Source organism: Triturus cristatus, chromosome 4_2 (genome assembly GCF_964204655.1).
Source record: "Triturus cristatus chromosome 4_2, aTriCri1.1, whole genome shotgun sequence".
Taxonomy (NCBI): Eukaryota; Metazoa; Chordata; class Amphibia; order Caudata; family Salamandridae; genus Triturus; species Triturus cristatus.
In genome coordinates this window covers 770,416,699-770,438,249 of record NC_140586.1, presented here as the reverse complement: position 1 = coordinate 770,438,249, position 21,551 = coordinate 770,416,699, and the positions used below count along the sequence as shown (strand labels likewise).

Genomic DNA, 21,551 nt, shown 5'->3' with positions numbered 1-21,551 from the left:
GCCCTAAGGCACCTGCTTAATGATAAAACTGCTGACCTTACAGACTTCCAGTTGACTTCCAGTTGACAAGGCACGCAGACTCCTTATGGACACACTTTATTTATTTATTTTTATTTTGAAAGCGCGAACAAGACTCTTGCGAGTAACAGAGCGCTTTACAGGTCAAAGGTGCAGTTCTGAAAGTCATAAAGATTAAGCTAAACAGAGGGACAAACTGCAGATATGAAAACATCATACGTCAAACACAAAATACAAAAAGAAAACCGTTACAGAGTTCATGTGAATTTAGCTATGAGGATCGCTTTCACTTCTTATTTGAATGAGGCAGAAGAAGGGTTCATTCTTGTTTCACTGGGTAAGGCATTCCAGATCCTAGGAGCCATACCAGAAAAGGATCGGTAATAGGTTTTTTTTTGGCAAATCTTTGAGGTTTCAGAAGGAGAGTCTTGGCACTCCTGGAGGCTCTGTTGCCCGAAGATAGCACCAATTTCTGAGCTAGGTAGTGGGGGGCATTGTGGTGGAGGGCCTTGTGAGTTTACAAGCGATTTTCAGATGAATTCTGGCTTCAAACGGAAGCCAGTTGAGTGTTCTCATGTCTGGAGAAATGTGGGAGTTTCTCTTTGAGCCAGTGATGAGTCTCGCAGCAGAGTTGATCGTGGCTCTTAGTAGGGCTGCCAATGCCCTCGGAAGGCCGCAAAGGGTAACCGCCCCATATTCTACACGAGGGATTACTAGTGCTTGGACCGCTAGTTTGAAATCTTGGGCCGGTAGAAAGGGTTTAAGATTTCGAAGAGTCTTCAGATGGAAGTTAGCTCCTTTTGTGGCGGCGCTGATATGTTTCTGCATCTTTAGGTTACTGTCAAGCATGACCCCCAGAGATTTCGCTGAGTCCACGACTAGCGGATGACCATTAAGAGCTGTTAGGTGTTTCATCCATTCCAGTATAATTGGAGATTTGTTGGGGGGAGCGATTAAGAGGAATTCAGTTTTGAGGGAGTTTAGTTTCAAGTGGTTTTCGGCCAGCCAGCTTTGGGTTTTTAGTAGCATGGAGTTGAGTGATTTGATGTCTTCCAGAGAATGAATCTTGATTTATATTTGGGTATCGTCAGCGTACATGTGAAAGTGAAATTTGGCGTGGCTGAGAATATCGGTGAGTGGTTCCATAAACAGGTTGAAAAGGGTGGGAGAGAGACAAGAGCCTTGAGGAACTCCTAACATGACTGGCATGGGGTTGGACAGAGTTTGGATGACCTTGAAGCTTTGGGATCTATTTTGCAGGAAAGAGGTGAACCAGTTATGAACAGAATCAGAAATTTCCATTCTGTTTTTCAGGAGAATGAGCAGGTTGTCGTGTTTGACGGTGTCAAAAGCTGAGGATAGATCGAGTAGAATTAGTAAACAGGCTTCGTTTTGGTCTAGGATTTTTAGCGCGTCGTCAAGAATATGTGTCATAGCAGATTCAGTGCTATGATATGCTCGGAAGCCTGATTGAAACTGGTTAAGTAGGTTGAATTGAACAATGTGGTTGTTCAGCTGTGAGTTAACAAATAAATTTTTTCCAGTAGTTTAGCCAGCATAGGGATGTTGGAGATCGGGCGATAGTTGTTTGGGTCTGAAGGGTCAGCTGTAGGTTTCTTACGGATCGGTGATACCTGATCTGTTTTCAGGCTGTCCGGGATGGATCCTTGAAGAAGGGACGAGTTCATGATCTTAGTCCAGAGGGGTAGAACTAGGGGAATGAAGACTTTTAGGTAATTAGCCGGTAACGAGTCTATGAAATGGTTGGAGGGTTTCAGAGAAGTTAGCGTCTTTAATATGTGATCTTCACTGTAAGTGTTAAAATGGGACCAAATTGTGTTGTCTTTTAGTTTAAATTTTGGGAGGTCATTTTCTTGAGCCTCTGCCATGGGCAGAGGTGGGTTCTTTTTCCGGTCTGCAATGTCTAAGAGGTCTTTTCTTAGGTCTGATTTAATGGATTCCGTCTTGGTCGCGAAGAAGGTGGCAAATTCGTCACAGTTGGGAAGAGAGGGTGGGATCATGTTAGGGAGATTGGGAGGGTTATTGGTCTGAGCTTTGATAAGATCGAAAAGCTTTTTGGGGCGGTTCCTGGCCCGGTCTAGTTGTGATCTGAAGAAGGTTTTCACTTTTCTGATCTTCCTAAAGTAAGCGTTTCTGGAGAATCTAAGAAGCTTGAGGTGATGAGTAGAGGGGTTAGCTCTCCAGCGACGTTCCAATAATCTGAGAGAGCGTCTGTCATCATTTAGTCTCCCATCGTACCAGGGTTTTGACTCTTTTGTAGAAGTACTTTTCAGTTGAAGCGGGGCGATATTGTCAAGTAGGTTGTTCATGGAATGGAAGTAGTGACTGGTCAGCTCATGAACATCCTTGAGGTCTTCGTGGGGGTGGAGATGGTTCGAATTAACTAATGAAATAAGGTTAGAGCCAGCGTTTTTCAGGTTTCTCTTCCAGGTCTTAGTTCTCAAGGGTTGTGTTGGGCGTCGTTTAATCGTTTCCAAGATTTGGAAAGAAATGAGATGATGGTCAGACCAGTCGCAAGGGAGAATCGAGACAAGTTGAGTGGCGCCAGCTTTGGAAATTATTAGGTCTAGAGTGGCACCTTTGTTGTGTGTCGGGATGTTACATATTTGGATAAGATTGAGGTCAGCGAGGAAAGCTTTGAGGCTGTTTACCCCTGGATCGTTCACGTCATCCCAGTGTAGGTCCAAGTCACCCAAGAAGATTATTTTGTTGGCTGTCATTTGACGTTAGAATGTCCATGAGGTGTTCTATGAATGTAAGGTTGTCTCCGGGAGGGTGATAGAAGGTGTGTAGAGAGCAGATTTGTTTGTTGTTATTAGCTATGTTTAAGCAAAGATATTCGCAGGAGGCTACCGAAGGGGCATTAGAGATGGAAACTGTAAGGCTGATCTGGTGAATGCAGGCTAACCTACCTCCTTGTCTGTCAGCTCTGTCTAGTCTGGTGATGTCATAGTTAGGGGGTAGCAGGATGTCCATGATGGGGGTAGACGTTTCCTTTAACCAGGTTCCTGTCAGGATCAAAATGTCTGGTTCGTTAGCAATAAGTAGGTCAGCCATATCAGCTGCGTGTCTAGACGCGGATCTGCAGTTCAGCAGGATACAGCTTAGATTCTGCTTGATGGATGCTGAGGATGGTTCACTTGTGAGGGGTATTCTAGTAAGGTTATTTTCAACAATACCTCTGGGGTTGTGTCTGGTAGGTCTGTATGGGTTGGTAGGAATAGCAGGTATTCGGGAGTCTGTGTGTGCAATTCACACCAAGTGAATCCCTCAATAGTATAATTCTGCCTTGCACACAAAGGAATGCCACTGTCACTGTGATGCCTAAAGGGAGAAGGGAAATATGGTCTCTCAGAAACACCTTCCTACTCGATTAATAATGATTACAAGACACTGGCAAAATAACTGGTTCTCGGTATTTAAAATATCTTACAACTTGTCAAAGTCAAGCAGGATTTAAAAAAATGAGCACTCTTGAGAACAATATTATAGAAATGTTATCAATAAATCAATAAAAACATGTGCAGCATGTGCTGTTAATGCAATTTCACTAAATGCCAGGAAATCCTTTTTATAATAATTGTTACAATTATAGACAATTTGGCTTGTCTCTAAGCACTGATATCTGAAATGAATTACCTCACAAGTTAATGGTAATCATTTTGTGAAATTTAGAAGGACGAAAGGCCAAGTGGACTTGCCTAGATTCGAACTTGTAATCTCCAGTGTACATTCAACTGCTAGAATGTGTGTATTAGTCCTCTGAGCTCTCTGACCCATCTAATTGTCCTGAGTGGATTTAGACGTGGTCAGGAAGATCACCACATTCTTTTATTTCGCTGCAGCATCAGTCTTGACATGCAACTTCCTTTCATAATTATTTAAACTAGAAATTTTGTGCGCTAAGCTGGTGTCAGTCTCCCAATTTGATTATACTGTTAATATAATCTTGGTTATAAGGGTATGTTGGTAAACAGTAAAAGAACTAACAACTTTAGTTGAAGCCTTCTTAAGGGGTGAAGTGTTTGGCTTTCCTTTTAATCTAGGGACACACATTTACCTGGGAAGTATTCTACAGATCATGCCTGGAGGAACTGACCTTCATACTTTAGGAAAAAAGCTGGAAATACTGTGCTTCTAAAACTCAAACCTGTAACCAAATGCTGCACCTAGAAACTTTACAGCAGCTCATATATCAATACATATAGTGGAAGAATTTTCAAAGTTGATATTTAGGAGCTCCTTTCTCCCCCGGCAACAAGTATTTGTGAGGCAATTTATTGCAGTTGGGCTTCCCCCTGTGGGCATTTGTGGTAGTGCCACAAGGTAGCTGACTGCAGTCACATAATCTATTCTGAAAAGGCAGATCAAATTGGACTCAATGATTTTATAGACTTGAACAAGGTCAGTAGTTAAAATGTGATTTATGGTTTCGGTAAACAGACATAATATCGAATTCAAAATATCAATAGGACAGAATATCGAGTTTTTAATATAGAATGGACAGAATATCGAATTGCCAAATATAGTGGTGAAGAATATCGAAAATTAGGTAAGAATGAAAATATCAATGTAAAGAATATAGAAGTAAGTAATATCGACAGTCATAATATAATTGTTAAAAATAGCGAATTTTTTTATAGTGTTTTAAGTGTTAGTATATGTGTTAAAAGTATGTATAAATTTTGGAATGTATGTTTGAATATTTTTAAAGTAATTAATTTTATGTTATTTAATTTTTGTGTAATTTAATTCCGTAGCGGGTTGTGGGTTTATAGGAGATTAGGGTTGGAAGTAATTTAATTATAGTACATTAAATAATAATTTTTTAGAAGAGCCTACCAATCGGTGGGCGGCGGAGAACATGGCGGCAGACGGCTGATCTGCCGTGGTGCTCCGTGAGTTTGGGCTCCCGTTTCCCCGCTTCCCCCGGTTCCCCGTCTGAGCTACTGATGGCGGACACTAATTCAGTTTTCTGAATTTGTTACCTGTGTTTCGTGCCTGTGCCTGTGCCTTCGGTTTGGCAGTTTCCTCGGGGTCTCGCTGGTTTCCCTCGGCGTGCTGCGTGCAGTGGACTGCGGACTGCTGGCTGCCTGTCGTCCGAGTGCTGCGGGGTCCTTCTTCCTTCCTCCCTTTGGTGCGGGTCTGTCTTCTCTCTCTATGCCTTGCTGCTCCGGTAGCAGAGTCCTTGCTGGTGACGCCCTTGGTGCTCTTGGAGGTGCGGCTGATACTCCTGGTTGCCGCGGTTCTTCCATTTCCATCGGCTGTTCACTGGTTCGGTGGTCGTGGTCTTCAGCCGCCCTGGAGCTGCGGTGCGGCAGGAGAGCGCGCAGTTTGGTGCGTGCTGTGTGTGTTGGAGACAGCCTTGTTCACCATTTGGAAGAGTTTTCTCAGGCTACAGCTGAGAATACAGAAGCGGTTACGACGGAAGCGGATGGTTACAGCGACACAAGCGCACAGGAGTCAGCCTCAGTTTTACCTCAGTGTGGGGTATTAAAAGATTCAGAAGGTTTGCACCAACACTATCAAGCGTCCAGAGGTAAGGGGAGAGGTGGGAAATCTGGTCGAGGACGAGGTAAGGAGCAGGCTAGAGTGCCTACAAGGGGGGTTGTTATCGGTCCTAATTCATCTGGTGCCGTTATTCCGCCCCAAATTGGTAAGAGAACCTCTTCCTATTTATCCAAGGAAGTGAAATCTAAGGGCGCCAGAGGGAAAGCAACACGTAATCCCGTTGCTGGAGCCGAGGCTGCATCTAAAATTACACCATCACTTCGGTCATATTTCATAGCTGTCCCACAGGTCCTGCGCCTTGTGGAATCTAAGGCAATGACCACACCAAAGGATTCTGCTCAACTGATTCCCCCTACTTTAACTCCATCATCTCTCTCAACCCCCCCCCCCCTTTAGTTGTTGTGCCAACCCTTTCGGCTCTTGGTGACTCCGGGATGACTGTAAGGGAGGTAGCGCCAGCTGTCTCAGTTGCTCCTGGAATCTCAGTACCTTCCCCACTTACAATTATACCCAAGAATGGAGTTTTGTCTAGTGAAATGACGGGAGGCTGGGCAACACCTATTAGTTCTAACGTGAGGGGCGACTTAGCAGCAGCTAATGAGGGTGGTCTTACCCACTCCGATTCCTGTGCTCTTGAATTCATCACGCAAGACTCTGGGGGGGTTACTGTATTGGAGCCGTCTGTCGAGCTTTCCTTGGCAACATCTGTCCCTGTTCTTGTACCTTCCACTCCATCTTGTGAAGAAGCAACACCAGAAAACATCTCGGCAGCCACCTTATTTGCGATGCTTACTTCCTTGTCTCAGGACATAAAAAGAGGGTTCGAGCAATCCTCAGTTATGCAGAAGGAGATTCGCGATTATTGCCAGTCATTGGATAATAAGATCGATGGGCTGTCAACAAGGACAGAAGTCTTGGAGGAAAAATTAGCTATAATGTCGGTACATCTAGATAAGACAGAAGAGGACATTACTAAACTTAAAAGAGATGATCAGGCCTTGTTGGACAGGATGGAGGTTTTAGAAAATAATGCAAGAAGATGTAACATTCGTATTCTTAATGTTCCGGAGGGATCTGAGGGGGCGGATGTTAAGCAGTTTATTGTTTGCCTGTTGAAGGAAGGTTTATGTTTGGGTCAATCCCTGGAGCAGCTAGCAACCGACATTCAGAGGGTCCACAGGGAACCCTTTAAACAGAACCCGCAAAGGCAAAAGCCGCGTAAAATCTTTGTTAATTTTCTTACATACACTCTCAAAGAGCAGATCCTGAATGCAGCTCTTAAACAGAAGTCCTTACCTGGTAAGGGGTTTACTTTCCTCATCAGGTCTGATCTATCTAGGGTCACACTTGAGAAGCAATGGGAGTTTGGAAGGCGGCTGGAGGCCTTTAGGAAGTTGGGCGCTTCTGCTCAATTGGTGTTCCCGGCCTCTCTGAAGGTCATGTATAATAATAAAATGGTAAACATTAGGTCAATCCAAGCTACCGATGAATTCCTTTTGGATATAGGCAATAAGTCATCTGGTAATAGCACTTAACTCTTTTTTGATCTCTTGGAGTTTAGGTCTTTTTACAGCCTTTTGGTCGCTCACAGGGATTGAAGCATATTAAAATAAAAAAAAGGAAGAGAGAGAAGAGGGAAAAGGAAGAAGGAAAAAAAAAAAAAAATCTATTACTTTTCTTTTATTATTCCAAATGGAAAACAGGAAAGCGAAAGGGAGAAGGAGAAAAAGGAAGGAAAAGAGAAGGAAAAAAAAAGAAAAAAAAGGATGTTTTTCTCTTTCGTTCACTTTTTTTTTTTTAAACACTATCAAAAGTGGGATCACTTCGCTTTTTTTTTTCCTCACTTTACCTTTTAGCTGTGATTTTCGGGGGGGTGTAACGGGAGCCTGAGGTAGGGGTGCCATCTACTGGACCTGATCCGGTTAGATACACCACGGGTTCTCCATGGAGAGGGTGAAGGGTGGGTGGGGGGTGTTCACGGGCAAAATTTAAAAATTCCTCATCAGCCATCTTTTTTATTTTTTGTAGGTTTTTTAAGTTTTTCATGTTGTACTGCGAGTTTTCTCATGGAGGTGGGCCAGTATATATCTGGTCGTATTATAAAGGCAAGGCTGGTTGTGCTCTGGTTCAGTGGGGATGGCTCGTTTAAAGATCATGTCTTGGAATGTCAATGGGCTCCGTACTAAACCCAGGGCTAGAATATTGATGCAGTATCTCCGGGACTCTGAGGCCCAGGTCATCATCCTTCAAGAGACACATTTGATCCAGTCTGAAATCGATACCTTGGTTAAAAGGAATAAATGGATTGATTTTATGATATCGACCTCACAATCTATGACTTCCCGAGGCGTGTCACTGATTTTCAGAAAGCAGCTTAGGGCCAGGGTATTAGAGTTTAAAGTTGACCCTGCGGGAAGATGGGTTATTGCTTCTGTGGTAATTATGGGTGCCTGTTTTACTATTGTTGGATACTATGGTCCCAATCTTAATGACCCTACATCTTTGGAAGTGATTTTTTCTCACCTTTTGTCCTTCCCGGAACCAGTTATATTAGCTGGCGACTTCAACAATGTTTTAGATCCAGTCCTGGATAAATCTCATAACAGCAGATCCTGTGTCCCTTCGAAATCAAGATCTTTCTTGTTGAATGAGATGAAACAATACAGATATGTTGATATTTGGAGATTAAGGGCCGGGCAGCAGCAGGGGGTGTCTTTTAGAAATTATAAATATAATCACCAGTCCAGGATAGATTTTATATTAATTAACCATAGGTTATACGACGCAGTTAAGGACATTTGTTATCTCCAGTTACATTTATCTGACCATTCTGCAGTTTTCCTGGAATTTATGGTATCTACCTCTGATGTAGTTAGTACTTGGTCTTTTGACCGTACTCTACTTCCTCACCCCGAAGATGTCACTTCTTTAAAAACTGAAGTGAGGTCTTTCTTAGAGGTGAATGTGGGTTCTGCTGGACCTGGTGTGGTCTGGGACTCAGTTAAAGCCTCTTTGAGGGGTCTTATTACAGGTAAGATGTCATATAGAAAGAGGGAATATAGAGAGGCCATTGGCTTAGTTGAGGCGAATCTGACTAGAGCACAGGCTGACATCGATGCCAACTTGGCTTCCACAGATGCTGTCTTAACACCTTTGCGGGTTAAATTATTGACCCTAAGAGGCCAACTGACCTCGATCCTTAACCGGCGGCTTCAGGAAAGATGGGAGGCCAGTAAAATCGCACATTTTCAGTATGGAGAATGTGCTGGTAAATTATTGGCATGGAAAGTAAAAACTGATCAGGTTCGTAACAACATCAACCAGGTCTATGTCAATAATGTCCCTCTTTCTTCTGATGCAGATATTAGAGCAGCATTTAAAGATTACTTTCAAGATATTTATCACGAAGATAAGAAATTGGATACTGATATGATCAATGAATGGCTTGGGAAAATAGATCTACCAAAACTCTCTGTTGATCAGTCAGCAATGCTAGATAGTAAAATCTCGGAAGAGGAGGTAAGGAAAGCCATCCGGGATGCCAGGAAAGGCAAGGCCTCTGGGCCTGATGGGTTGCCTGCTGAAATATATAAATCTTTGGAGCAGGAACTTGTTCCTTTCCTGGTTACATTGTTCAATCAGATACTGCTGGATGGAGTACGACCACCTGTGTCATGGGATAACGCATCCATAACTGTTATCTTGAAACCAGGGAAGTCTCCAACCGCCTGTGGCTCCTATAGGCCAATCTCTGTTCTGAATGGAGACTATAAAATCTTTGCCTCCATTCTTGCAAAGAGATTGGCCTTGGTCGCTCCTTCCATTTTACATATCGATCAGAAGGGATTTATTAAGGGGCGACAGCTTTTTGAACTGACTTTTGATTTGATTTGATTGGATCAATAGATATGGCATGTTTGAAGTCTTTGCCCTTGGCGGTTCTCACGCTGGGCGCCACCAAGGCCTTCGACAGAGTTAATTGGTTGTATCTGTCGGAGGCCTTGGCAAAGTTTGGCGTGGGGGGTAGATTTCGTCAGGCGATTAATCTTCTCTATAGTAACCCTAGTGCCCGTGTCTTGGTTAATGGTATACTCTCCGACTCATTTGACATCTCGAGGGGTACCAGACAGGGCTGCCCTCTCTCCCCGCTCCTGTTCGATTTATATGCTGAACCCTTTGCCCAGATTTTGAGGGATAGTGTTAACATCAAGGCATTTGCGTACAGGGGCTGGGAGAGAAAGGTGGCCCTTTACGCCGACGATATTCTCATATTTACCTCTGATCCGCATGAGGCCCTCCCAGCAATATTCAGGCTGGCTTCAGAGTTTGGGATGGTCTCTGGATATGAGATTAATGCTCTAAAGACTGAGATGATGACCTGAAATATTGATCAAAGTACCTTCAATTCGGAAATCCGGCCGGCGAGTCGGATGAGATATTTAGGTTTGGATATTGTAGCTGACCTCGATCAGATTACTACCACTAATTTCTCAAAAATTGCAAAGGATTCTCGTAGGTTGCTCCAGACCTGGGCCCATCTTCCACTCTCCCTACTGGGTAGGGTCAGCCTTGTCAAAATGTCCATCTTGCCTAAGGTTTCTTTTTTGTTTAATGCGATACCCTTATATTTTGATCCCACCTCTATCAGAAAATTACAGTCAGATATTAGTACCTTTATTTGGAATAAACATCTGCCAAGAATCTCCTGGAAAAAAATCAGGAGGCGTAGGAAAAAAGGAGGGCTTGCTGCTCCTGATCTCCAGGCTTATGCCTGGGCTTTCCAGCTTTCACATGCCAGGATTCTATTAAAGAGACCAGTAGGGGATGGAGTGTGTTCCCTCTATTCAATGTTATTGGACGTAGAAGGTGTAAGTCAGTCAGGGTTTCTTTTTAATTTTGGAAACCCCAAGTTTTTCCCAAAAATTAAATTGAAAATTTTAAGGGGTATGGCAAGAATATGGCCTCAGATGTCTAAAGCAATTAAAGTTGGGTACTATGGAAGTAGGACACCGTTGTGGGACCTTCCTGTCGGTCCAACATGGTTAGGGGATGCACTAGCTACACATATGAGAGAGGCTGGTCTGGAGGAGTGGGGTAACCTATTTGTTGACAGGGACTTGTTACCCTGGCATTATCTTTGCACAAAAATTGGTCCACACTTCTCCAGGCTTAAGTATCTTCAGATGTTGAGCTGGTCTCGTGCATACTCTGTTCAACCTCCACATAGTGTTAAATATCCCTTGGGCGCATATAGTCATCTTATAACGCTTTTGGCAGATAAGCCGTCTGCCAAGAAGGAAATTTCACTGTGGTACAATTTAATCTTGGAGGAAATGGACGGAACTTTTTCACTGCCAGAGGATCTTTGGTCTCTACACGTCATCAATTCCGATTTACAACATCTTTGGAATTCGTCTTGTAAGATAATGTGGGATATTGTCAAACCTGCATGGTTACGCAGGAACCATCTTTTCACCATTCATCGAGCATACTACTCACCCCTTCGTCTTTCTAAATTTACCGAGGGGAGTAGTGTGGCCTGTGCGAAGTGTGGTTTGGTGGCTGCTTCTGACATTCACATGTTCTTTGACTGCCCACATTTGTCCCCATTTTGGGATGCCATTAGTAAGACTCTTTCACTTTCTGTTGGAGTTAACATTACCCTAGACTTAACATCAGTAATTTTTGGTTGCTACCAAGGGGTCCCCTCCTTGGCAAAAAAGCTTATTTTTTATGCCATCCTGCTAGCAAGGAGGGAGATGTGCAGGAAATTGAAGGATTCTTCATCTCCTTCTATTAATGACTGGTATGCTTCTACTCTGCTGGTCTCTAAGTTAGACCTGGCTAGAACTGGTAATCCAGATACAAGATCTTTCTGGCATCTCCTGAATTGGGTTCATTGAATATCTGTTTTTTTTTGTTTTTTTGTTTTTGTTTTCCCAGGTCCAATGATTATGCCATCAACCTCATTCTGGGGGTTACTTGTTTCATGGTGCTAAGTTTAGTACCTTGGCTGGATTTTAGCAATTGCCTGTCTGGTAGCAAATTAGTGATCATTGTTGGTTGAAACACGTTGCTGAGGGGTGAGCTTTCCGTTCTATTACTGCCCCAACCAGTCTTGGCAACTGAGGCAGCACAATGTGTGTAAACCTACAAGATTGCATATTGAAACTTGTCTGGCAGATGAGGACAAAAAAAAAAATAATAAATAATAATAATAATTTTTAGGAATTATTAATTATTTTTAATTTAATTTTGCGTTTTACTTCTGTAGCGGGTTGTGGGTTTATAGGGGAATAGGGTGGGAAGTAATTTAATTGTTATTAGATAATTATTAATTGGTATTGAAAATTAATTGGTTGTTGATTAATTATTAATTGGTATATAATTTGTATTAATTGGTAATTAATTAGTATTAATTGTTTAATTGATAATTATGTTAATTGTATTAATTTATTATTTGTAGCGGGTTGTGGGTTTATAGGGGAATATGGTGGGAATTAATTTAATTGTAAATAATTAATTATTGAAATATAGTTTGTATATTGCTAATTAATGTATTCTTAATTAATTATTAATTGGTATTAATTTTATTTATTACTTTTTGGTATTGAAAATTAATTGGTTGTTAATTAATTCTTAATAGGCTATTAATAAAAAAAACATTGGTATTTATAATAAAGTGATTATTAAATATTGTTTGATTGGTAATTAGTTTTAATATTTTTATTTGGTATTAATAATTTATTTATTTTTAATAAAATATTAAATTATTATTTTCCCTACTATTGCACTCACTGGAGTGGGAATAGTAATTTTTACCCCTACGCTATCCAATGCTTTCCCTACTATTGCACTCACTGAAGTGGGAATAATAATTTTTACCCCTACGGTATCCAACGCTTACCCTAGAGTTGCACTCACTGGAGTGAGAATAGTAAATTTTAGCCTCCCGCTATCCAACGCTTTCCCTACTGTTGCACTCTCTGGAGTGGGAATAGTAATTTTTACCCCTACGCTATCCAACGCTTTCCCTACTGTTGCACTCTTTGGAGTGGGAATAGTAATTTTTACCCCTACGCTATTCAACGCTTTCCATACTGTTGCACTCTTTTGAGTGGGAATTGTAATTTTTACCCTCCCACTATCCAACGCTTTCCCTACTGTTGCACTGTCTGGAGTGGGAATAGTAATTTTTACCCCTACGCTATCCAACGCTTACCCTACAGTTGCACTCACTGGAGTGGGAATAGTAATTTTTACACCTACGCTATCCAACGATTTCCCTACTGTTGCACTCTTTGGAGTGGGAATAGTAATTTTTACCCCTACGCTATCCAACACTTTCCCTACTGTTGCACTCTTTGGAGTGGGAATAGTAATTTTTACCCTTACGCTATCCAATGCTTTCCCTATTATTGCACTGTCTGGAGTGGGAATACTATTTTTTACCCTCCCGCTATCCAACGCTATCCCTACTGTTGCACTCTCTGGAGTGGGAATAGTAATTTTTACCCTCCCGCTATCCAACGCTTTCCCTACTGTTGCACTCTCTGGAGTGGGAATAGTAAATTTTACCCGCCCGCTATCCTATGCAAAAAATATTGCATTTTTTAAATTAATATTACGTTAATATATATGTATCATTATAATTTTTTTACTTACATTAATTATTTATTAATTTTAAAGTACTTTAAGTATTTTTAAGTATGTTTCAGTTAATTACATGTTTTATTTCATTAATTTTACATTAATTTTAAGACATTTACAATAATTCGATATTGTGACTAACTATATTTTTTACAACGATATTTTGGATTCTATATTTTTATACTTACCTGTTTGGAGATAGGGCTTCGATATTTTGGCATTCTATATTTTTCCTTCGATATTTTGGCAATTCGATATTCTTCTTCTCGATATTTCGTCAGTGATCCATGGTTTCATGTAACTCTTGAGATCGTTGCACTTGGAGCCACGTTGATGGCTCTGATATTCATAACAACAGTTGTGGTAACTAGACATACTGCCCTGTGTTACAACATTCTATGTTATATGTAACATGGGGATTATGGAAGGGAAATTCTGTGGATGCTCAGACCTCAAAATGACCCTTGACGCTTTGGCAGGTTGCTCCCCATGCCGCACAGCACCGCCTGTATGCCCGTGCTCTTAGCCCAGCTGCCACTGCTGCGGACATGGGTTCGAGACCCTCCTTTGCTCTTGCTCGTGCTCTCGGTATTTTATTGTATTTGTTTATGGTCTTCGCTCCCCTCCTTCCCACCTGTGCCATCACTGTGCCCTTTTGCCTTTTGCCCATTTTTTCCTTCTGCATCCCTCACTGTTCTTCAATCCCGTTCCCTGCCGCTGTGTCCCCTACGGCCCACCCCCCCGCTCTCCCATTCGTCCGCCTCCCAACTCCCAGCTGCTCCTCCCTCCCACATCCCCTTCTTATGGCGGCTGCTGGCGGTGAGGAGAGCGACCCTTGACCCTTTGGAAGGTCGCTCCCCATGCCGCACAACACCGCCTGTGTGCCCGTGCCCTTAGCCCAGCTGTCGCTGTGGCTAACAGGGGTTCGAGCCCCTCCTTTGCTCTTGCTCATGCTCTCGGTATTTTTATTGTATTTCACTGTATTTGTTTATTGTCTTTGTTCCCCGCCTTCCCACCTGTTCCATCACTGTGCCCTTTTGCCCATTTTTCCTTCTGTATCCCTCGCCGTTCTTCACACCCGTTTCCCGCCGCTGCGTCCCCTGCAGCCCCGCCCCCACTCTCCCATTCATCTGCTCCCAGCTGCTCTCCTCCCTTCCACCTCCCCTTCTTATGGCGGCTGCTGCGCGGACGCGCCAAAGGCACGCCCAAGGCAAGCCCGTCTGCACCGGTCCGTGCCTGGACCGCGCCCAGCACCAGAACCCCTGGCCCCCGCAACCACCACAACACCTGACACCGCTAAGATGCCAGCACCCTCCATGCACTCAACACCGGACGATCACACACCTGCTTCCAGGCCGCCCCAAAGCGCACCCATGGACCCTTCTCCTGCCGGAACTGCAGCTTCACCAGCATCCGACCCACCAAGCCACCCACCGGGAAGGAATGCAACCACCTCAGACGCATCCTTCTCAACACCCGCTCCGCACGCAAACACGCCGTTGAACTCTGGGACCTACTCGACTCAACCTCCCCAGATGTTGCCTTCCTGACGGAGACCTGCCTGAACCCCTCCTCAGCACCCAACATCGCCATAGCCATCCCGGACGGCTACAAGATCACCCACAGCAACCGCACCAACGGAGTAGGAGGAGGAATCACCATCGTCCACAGGAACAGTCTCAGAGTCACGACCAACACCGACAACACCCTCAGCACCGCCGAACACCTGCACTTCCATATCCACACGGATCCCAACACCACCCTCAGAGGAACCCTCGTCTACAGACCCCCCGGACCCCGACCACAGTTCAGCGACTCCATCGCCGACTTCGTCAGTACACATGCCCTCGCCTCCACAGACTACATCCTTCTCGGGGACCTGAACTTCCAACTCGAGAACAACAACGACCGCAACTCCACCACCCTGATCGACAACCTCACCAAACTCTGACCCAGACAACTCGTCACAACGCCCACCCACGCCGCAGGCCACACGCTTGACCCCATCTTCTCCACAAGCTCCCATGTTTCCTTCAACCACACCACCGAACTCCACTGGACCGACCATCGCTGCATCCACTTCACCTTCCGGAAACCCACCACGTACCACCGCACCCAACAGATCCCCTGCCACTGCTGGAGCAAAGTTACCGAAGACCAGCTAACCACCACCCTCGCCCGGAGCCCACCCGCCGACCCCACTGACCCTGACTCCGCCACGCACAACCTCAGACAATGGATTGTCGACTGCGCCAACACCCTCGCCCCGATCAAGAAACCCTCCAACAGACACACCAGCAAGAAAGCCAGCTGGTTCACTGAAGACCTCTAGGCCTTCAAGCAAAACTGCCGTAAGCTAAAAAAGAAATGGCACAGTGAACAGACACCGGACAGCTACGCAGCCCACAAGAACGCCAACTACAGACACCATCACCTCATCAGATCCGCCAAGAGGGCCTCCTTCAAAGACCGCCTAGACAACAACGCAAACAACAGCACAGAGCTCTTCAACATCATGAAGGAACTCTCCAACCCCAGCTCCAACATCAACGACACTTCGCAAGAGCTGTGCGACTCCCTTGCCACCTTCTTCCATCGCAAGATCTCAGACATCCACGACAGCTTCAACGTCATGACCGTCTCGACAACCGCTGAGACCTCCGTCCCCATGGCCACCATCCGCACTGACCTCCTGTTCTCCTGGATCAACATAAACGACGACGATACCATCAAAATCATGAACACCATCCACTCCGGATCTCCGTCAGACCCATGCCCTCACCACATCTTCAACAAAGCCAGCACCACCATCGCACCCCACCTCCGGAAAGCCATCAAAATTTCCTTTGAGACAGTGACCTTCCCAGAGAGCTGGAAGCACGCCAAGATCAATGCCTTACTGAAAAAACCCAAGGCTGACCCCAAGGACCTCACGTACTTCCGGTCCATCTCCCTGCTCCCGTTCTCGGTGAAGGTCATCTAGAAGACCGTCAACAGACAACTGATCCGCTACCTCGAGGAGAACAGCATTCTAGACCCGTCCCAGTCCGGGTTCCACAGCACCAAAACTGCCCTCATCGCCACCACCGATGACATCAGGGCCCTGCTGGACAACAGAGAAACCGCGGCCCTCATCCTCCCGGACCTGTCAGCCGCCTTCGACACCGTCTGCCACTGCACCCTATGCACACGCCTCCATGACGCTGGGATCTGAGGCAAGGCCCTGGACTGGACCACCTCCTTCCTCTCTGGGAGAACCCAGAGCGTCCGCCTCCCCCCCTTCCGCTCCAAAGCCACCGAGATCATCTGCGGTGTACCCCAGGGCTCATCCCTCAGCCCGACATTGTTCAACATCTACATGGCACCGCTCACCCACGTCACCATACTGCACAACCTCAACATCATCTCCTACGCCGACGACACCCAGCTGATCCTCTCCCTCACCAAGGACCCCCGCACCGCCAAAACCAACCTCCACGAAGGAATGAAAGCCGTCGCCGAGTGGATGAAGAACAGCCGACTAAAGCTAAACTCGGACAAGACAGAAGTCCTCAACCCCAGCTCCACCCCCTCGGCCTGGGACGATTCTTGGTGGCCGACCGCACTGGGAACAGCTCCAACACCCATCGACCACGTACAAAACCTAGGGTTCATCCTAGACTCCACTCTCTCCATGACAAAGCAGGTCAACGCCGTCTCGTCCTCCTGCTTCAACACCCTCTGCATGCTCAGATGGATCCCCACCGAAACAAGAAGAATGGTCACCCAGGCCCTCGTCAGCAGCAGGCTGGACTACAGAAACGTCCTCTACGCAGGTGCCTCGGCCAAACTCCTGAAACGACTTCAACGCATCCGAAATGCCTCTGCACACTTGATCCTCGACATCCCTCACCGCAGCCACATCACACCCCAACTGAAAGACCTGCACTGGCTCCCTGTCAACAAGAGGATCACCTTCAAGCTCCTCACCCACGCACACAAGGCACTCCACAACACCGGACCAGCATACCTCAACAGCCGACTCAGCTTCTACCCAACCGCCAGCTCCACTCCGCTGACCTCGCCCTCGCCACAGTCCCCCCGCATCCAAAGAGTGACATCCAGCAGCAGATCGTTCTCCCACCTCGCCGCCAAGACCTGGAACACCCTCCCCATCCTCCTACGGCAGACCCAGGACCTGCTTACCGTCAGAAAACTCCTCAAGACCTGGCTATTCAAGCAGTAGCAGCATCCCCCCCCAGCGCCTTAAGACCCTCACGGATAAGTAGTGCGCTTTACAAATGTTCTGATTGAGTGATTGATTGATTGACTGATTTGCCTGTGTAGAGATTGATAATAAATGGAGCTTGATTAAGCTGGACTAACAAGATGTCATGATTTAGATATTGATAAAGCTTTGTTGAAAATAATAACGTTTTTTGTTACAAACATCGCATAGGAATTCTGACAAACTGCCTTTGATTTGAATAAAAGGAAATGAAATGAAAAGAACATACATACAGTCAGAATGAGAGGAGTTCTAAACCAAGAAAGCAGGGTGGCTTCATGTTTTCAATGTAAAGTTTAGCGTTTAAACATGGCGCCCATTCTAGGCCTAGAATTTGTTGCGATTGGGCCTGTAAGTGACGGTGAGTCACGTGATGTTATGCCCGTCCTGGGAGCGCTAGAAGATAGAAGCGATGCTGGAATGAGATAACACGAGGAACTTTTCAAAAGGCGGTAAGGGTATGCATGCAGTCAGGAATACTGCGAACGGAAGTGAAAATTACTGTGCGTAACATTGCAAAATGAAAAACTGCAATTCGCCCGAATGCATGATTGTTGTGATGAGGCTTGAAGTAAAGCAGTGTATAAATGGTTGGACAAGACGGAAATACTGTGCTTGGTGCAGTCCAGTAACTTGAATACTGTTGGGAACTGGTGATATTTATAGCACCACGGGCAGTGGAAAAGGCAGTTGATGCAGTGCACTGACTTGAAAACATGCTATAAACGTCTGCGGCATATTTTCCTCAGGTATACCATAGGCAATGAGTTGTGCCAGAAAGGGGAACTACAGTTGATGAAAACTCACCCCTAGACGTGGTGGGGAGCCGGAATGAATGACTTGGGCTACCACTTGGTAAATACATTGTAATCACTATGTGATATATACACCTTGATGAATTGGAGGGTCGCTAACTTGTGGGGCGTTATATTGAGTGTCTCTTTTTGTTTATCAGTCATCCTTCATTTTAAGGTTGGAGTCCAGGGAGGTGTCTGTCGACCTTGAGCCCTGATGAAATTGCCGTAACGAAGTAAAGGCAATGAAACGTGTTGGCACCTACATAAAAAGGTATGCAACATGCAGTTTTAAAATTTTTTTGAGTAAGCTCACAAATTGGAATAAAATTGACACTGGGTGGATGTGAGTCTTGACTCAATTTTTAATGGGTGACATACTTTCATTTCACGAGGTCTTTTCTTGGACATACACAAGATCACCATTTACACTTTCTTTATTTCTTTTTACTGAACACAATTTTCTTTTCGGGGGGGAAAGTCGCCGGTGATGAGAAGACGTGGGCACACTGGTGAGAACCTACCAGAAGCTCCAATGGGTAAGCACACGTGAGGCACTTTCTCCCCTTCACAACTTTTGCTTGTTTTCGTACACCTTCACAGTAGGGGGGTATATGTAGATGAAGATGACTGATGAACATATTTTATGTTAATAGAAAGATTTGGGCATTTAGGACTAGATAAAGACTGGTAAAGGTTAAAAATCAGCAGTTGGGCTGAGGTAGTGACCCCCCCGGCTCTAGTCCTAGAAAGTAGCTCAGTGGAAGCCCATTTTTCAGTCAGGTCTTTGGTGTTTATTGCGGTTATTGAGTGGAGGGCGACCTGATTGTAATTTTCCCCTCTTGAGCCCCTTGTTGTGATGCAGTCACATAGCACCAATTCTGCCTCCTCCTAGAAAACGCCTCAATGGGCATCAAGCCCAGAAAAACTCAAACATAACTTCCGCAGAAATCTGTCCCTGCTAGGTGGATTTCATGGAGACCTGCTCAATTAGTCACAAAAGGGCATTTTTGTAACCTGTATGCATTCTATCTCTCTTCTTCCTTCCAGGCCTTTTCTTTTCATGACACGTCTAAACGCCATGATGCAACACAAGATACAAGCACCACTCTGGTGACTCATGCATGACACAAAAAACGCGTTCCATATAGACCACAATGCAATTCGTCACTGTTCCAACCAAACACCTCCTCATGGTGTAGCACACTACACAACTGCTAATTCTCTTCAGCGCTTCGTCAGGGGAAAGAAGCGCTTTATAAATTACATTGCAATTAAACATGCCGTATCAGAAGTTGTTTAATTGACTTATTTTCTGTGGTTTGATAGTTTAATTCGTGTCACTCTTCCACCATTTAGCAACACATAATTAGTCACCTCCACTTCACAGACCTTTAATCCAAATACATGGGCAGGCAAACTGCTTTACATCCCCTGTGATCTGGAATCAGAGCTGCATCCATAAAGGTCAAAGGACAGGAGCCTTGAGGACCATCAGGTGCCACAAAAGAAGCTATTGTCTGATAGGAAGCAGATAAACCCGCCGCAATAGAACATGCGATGCTGGAGGAAGCCAGACCAACTTTTTCCATAAATACAATAAAAGAGAAGTCTTCAAATCCTACTCATATTAACGAGCTGAGAAAACAGACAGATGCACAACCAGAGTTTAAGCATATTTCATTTTTCATTCTTCCATCTGGTGCTTTCACTTATTAATGATTTAAGGATTAATTATTGCAAGGCTGCGTTTCCTTCTAAAAACTCCAGTGTCCTATCTGCCAATTCATTCCAGATGCGGGTAACTAAGACTGGAGACATGATTCAAGAGGACGGGCCGTTTCAGGCAGGATGACAGCACAGAAACAGTCAGCAGGCCATCGGGTCTTCTTGCTGGAAGGTTCTTTATGGGTTATCTGATGCCTTTCCAGTTTGTTTTACGTTTTACCGTGCAGATGTTCCTCCGGGTGACCAATTTTTATAGTTCGAGAAAGATTATATCAGTTTTCCATAGGATTGTGTTACTGTATTTCTTGGATCTTTTTGTGGCACTTGAAAGGCTAATTTCTTAATCAGACAGTAACCGAGGAATGCAGAAGAAGAGGTCAAACAGCCAACGTGGCACAGAGGAATAACCACTGGCCATAATGAGGAAGGAAAACACAACCAACTACCATGAGGTGTTGTTATTGAACACGAGCTGAGGAAAAACACGCGACGAACACGCACTTTATATTATTATCCAAGGTGTTAAAATACACGCATAGCACATGTTTGGCTTGGAATTGTTGCCGAACAGTTTTGCATGATTCAGCTGCCTTGGCTAAAACTATCACTTTGATACTGGAAAATTATTATGAAAATGTTGGTTTTGGGCCTTGTAACAGAAAGCAAAGATTTTGTTGCATGCCAGTAGGTTTCAGATTAGATTTGTAGTGTTTCCAAAAATAATTCCCTTTAGCAGTTGGATTTCTTCTCTATCAAGCAGCCGTTGTTCAATCCAATATTTCTTTCTTTTGTGTTAAAAGAGCAACAGGGAGATAACATATATAGATACCATATGTTTGGCATAGAATATGCACACGTCATTTATTTGAACTTCCTTCCTTTCAGTTGTGCTGCTCGGATCTCCAATGGCCGTGTCACAGGAATGGTAGCTATTGTTGTATCACTGTCAGGTGAAAAAATGCTTATATATTGAAGACATTAACTTCTTCAAGTGCTAATAGTGTACATGCGATTCAGTGATTGTGTTTACCCTACTGTCTCTTTTGATAAAATCAAAAATAATGTCCTGATTTACTATAAAACAGACATGTGTTGATGCGTGTTCTACGACAACGCCCAGCTTTTGTTACTGAGGTGCCAAATCAGATTGGAAGACCCAGAAATATGTAATAGTATGTTACTGTAAAGCTGTATTCTTCCTAAGAAGCACTTCAGGTCAGTATCTGAATCTTTGTTTCGCTGTACTTGTTGGTATAATTGTCACCAGTATTCATCTGTTTATCTATTTTGCAAACTTACCTTAATCAGTTCTTAGCTCTGATAAATAAACTATTTTTCTGTCTTGAATTCATGTTTAGTATCTTGCATTCATCAGCAGACAATTGCTTTATTCCTGTCAGTGTTCACAGAGAGCACACCACATTGTGACCAATACCTTGACCTCTGCAAAGTGTTTAGGGACTTTTCACTGTGTGGGAAAAACAAAATAGGAACATTTATCAGTCATTTCTCACTAATTAGAGGTAGAAAAGTGAATTGGGAACCCAGAAACAAAAAAACAC

At 44.3% G+C, this 21,551-nt stretch overlaps 1 long non-coding RNA gene across 3 annotated transcripts; it reads left to right on the top strand.

Annotated features, from left to right (window-relative positions):
• The first annotated feature begins 17,797 nt into the window (after positions 1-17,797).
• LOC146835011 (uncharacterized) lies at positions 17,798-21,336 on the top strand. 3 transcript variants are annotated; one of them, XR_014960366.1, is made up of 4 exons: positions 17,798-17,919; positions 18,217-18,322; positions 18,440-18,535; positions 20,057-21,336. It is a non-coding gene; the product is annotated as an uncharacterized LOC146835011 (long non-coding RNA). The 3 variants fall into 3 exon arrangements; XR_014960364.1 differs by having other exon boundaries at positions 18,423-18,535; XR_014960365.1 differs by having other exon boundaries at positions 17,909-17,970; positions 18,423-18,535.
• Positions 21,337-21,551: the final 215 nt, after the last annotated feature.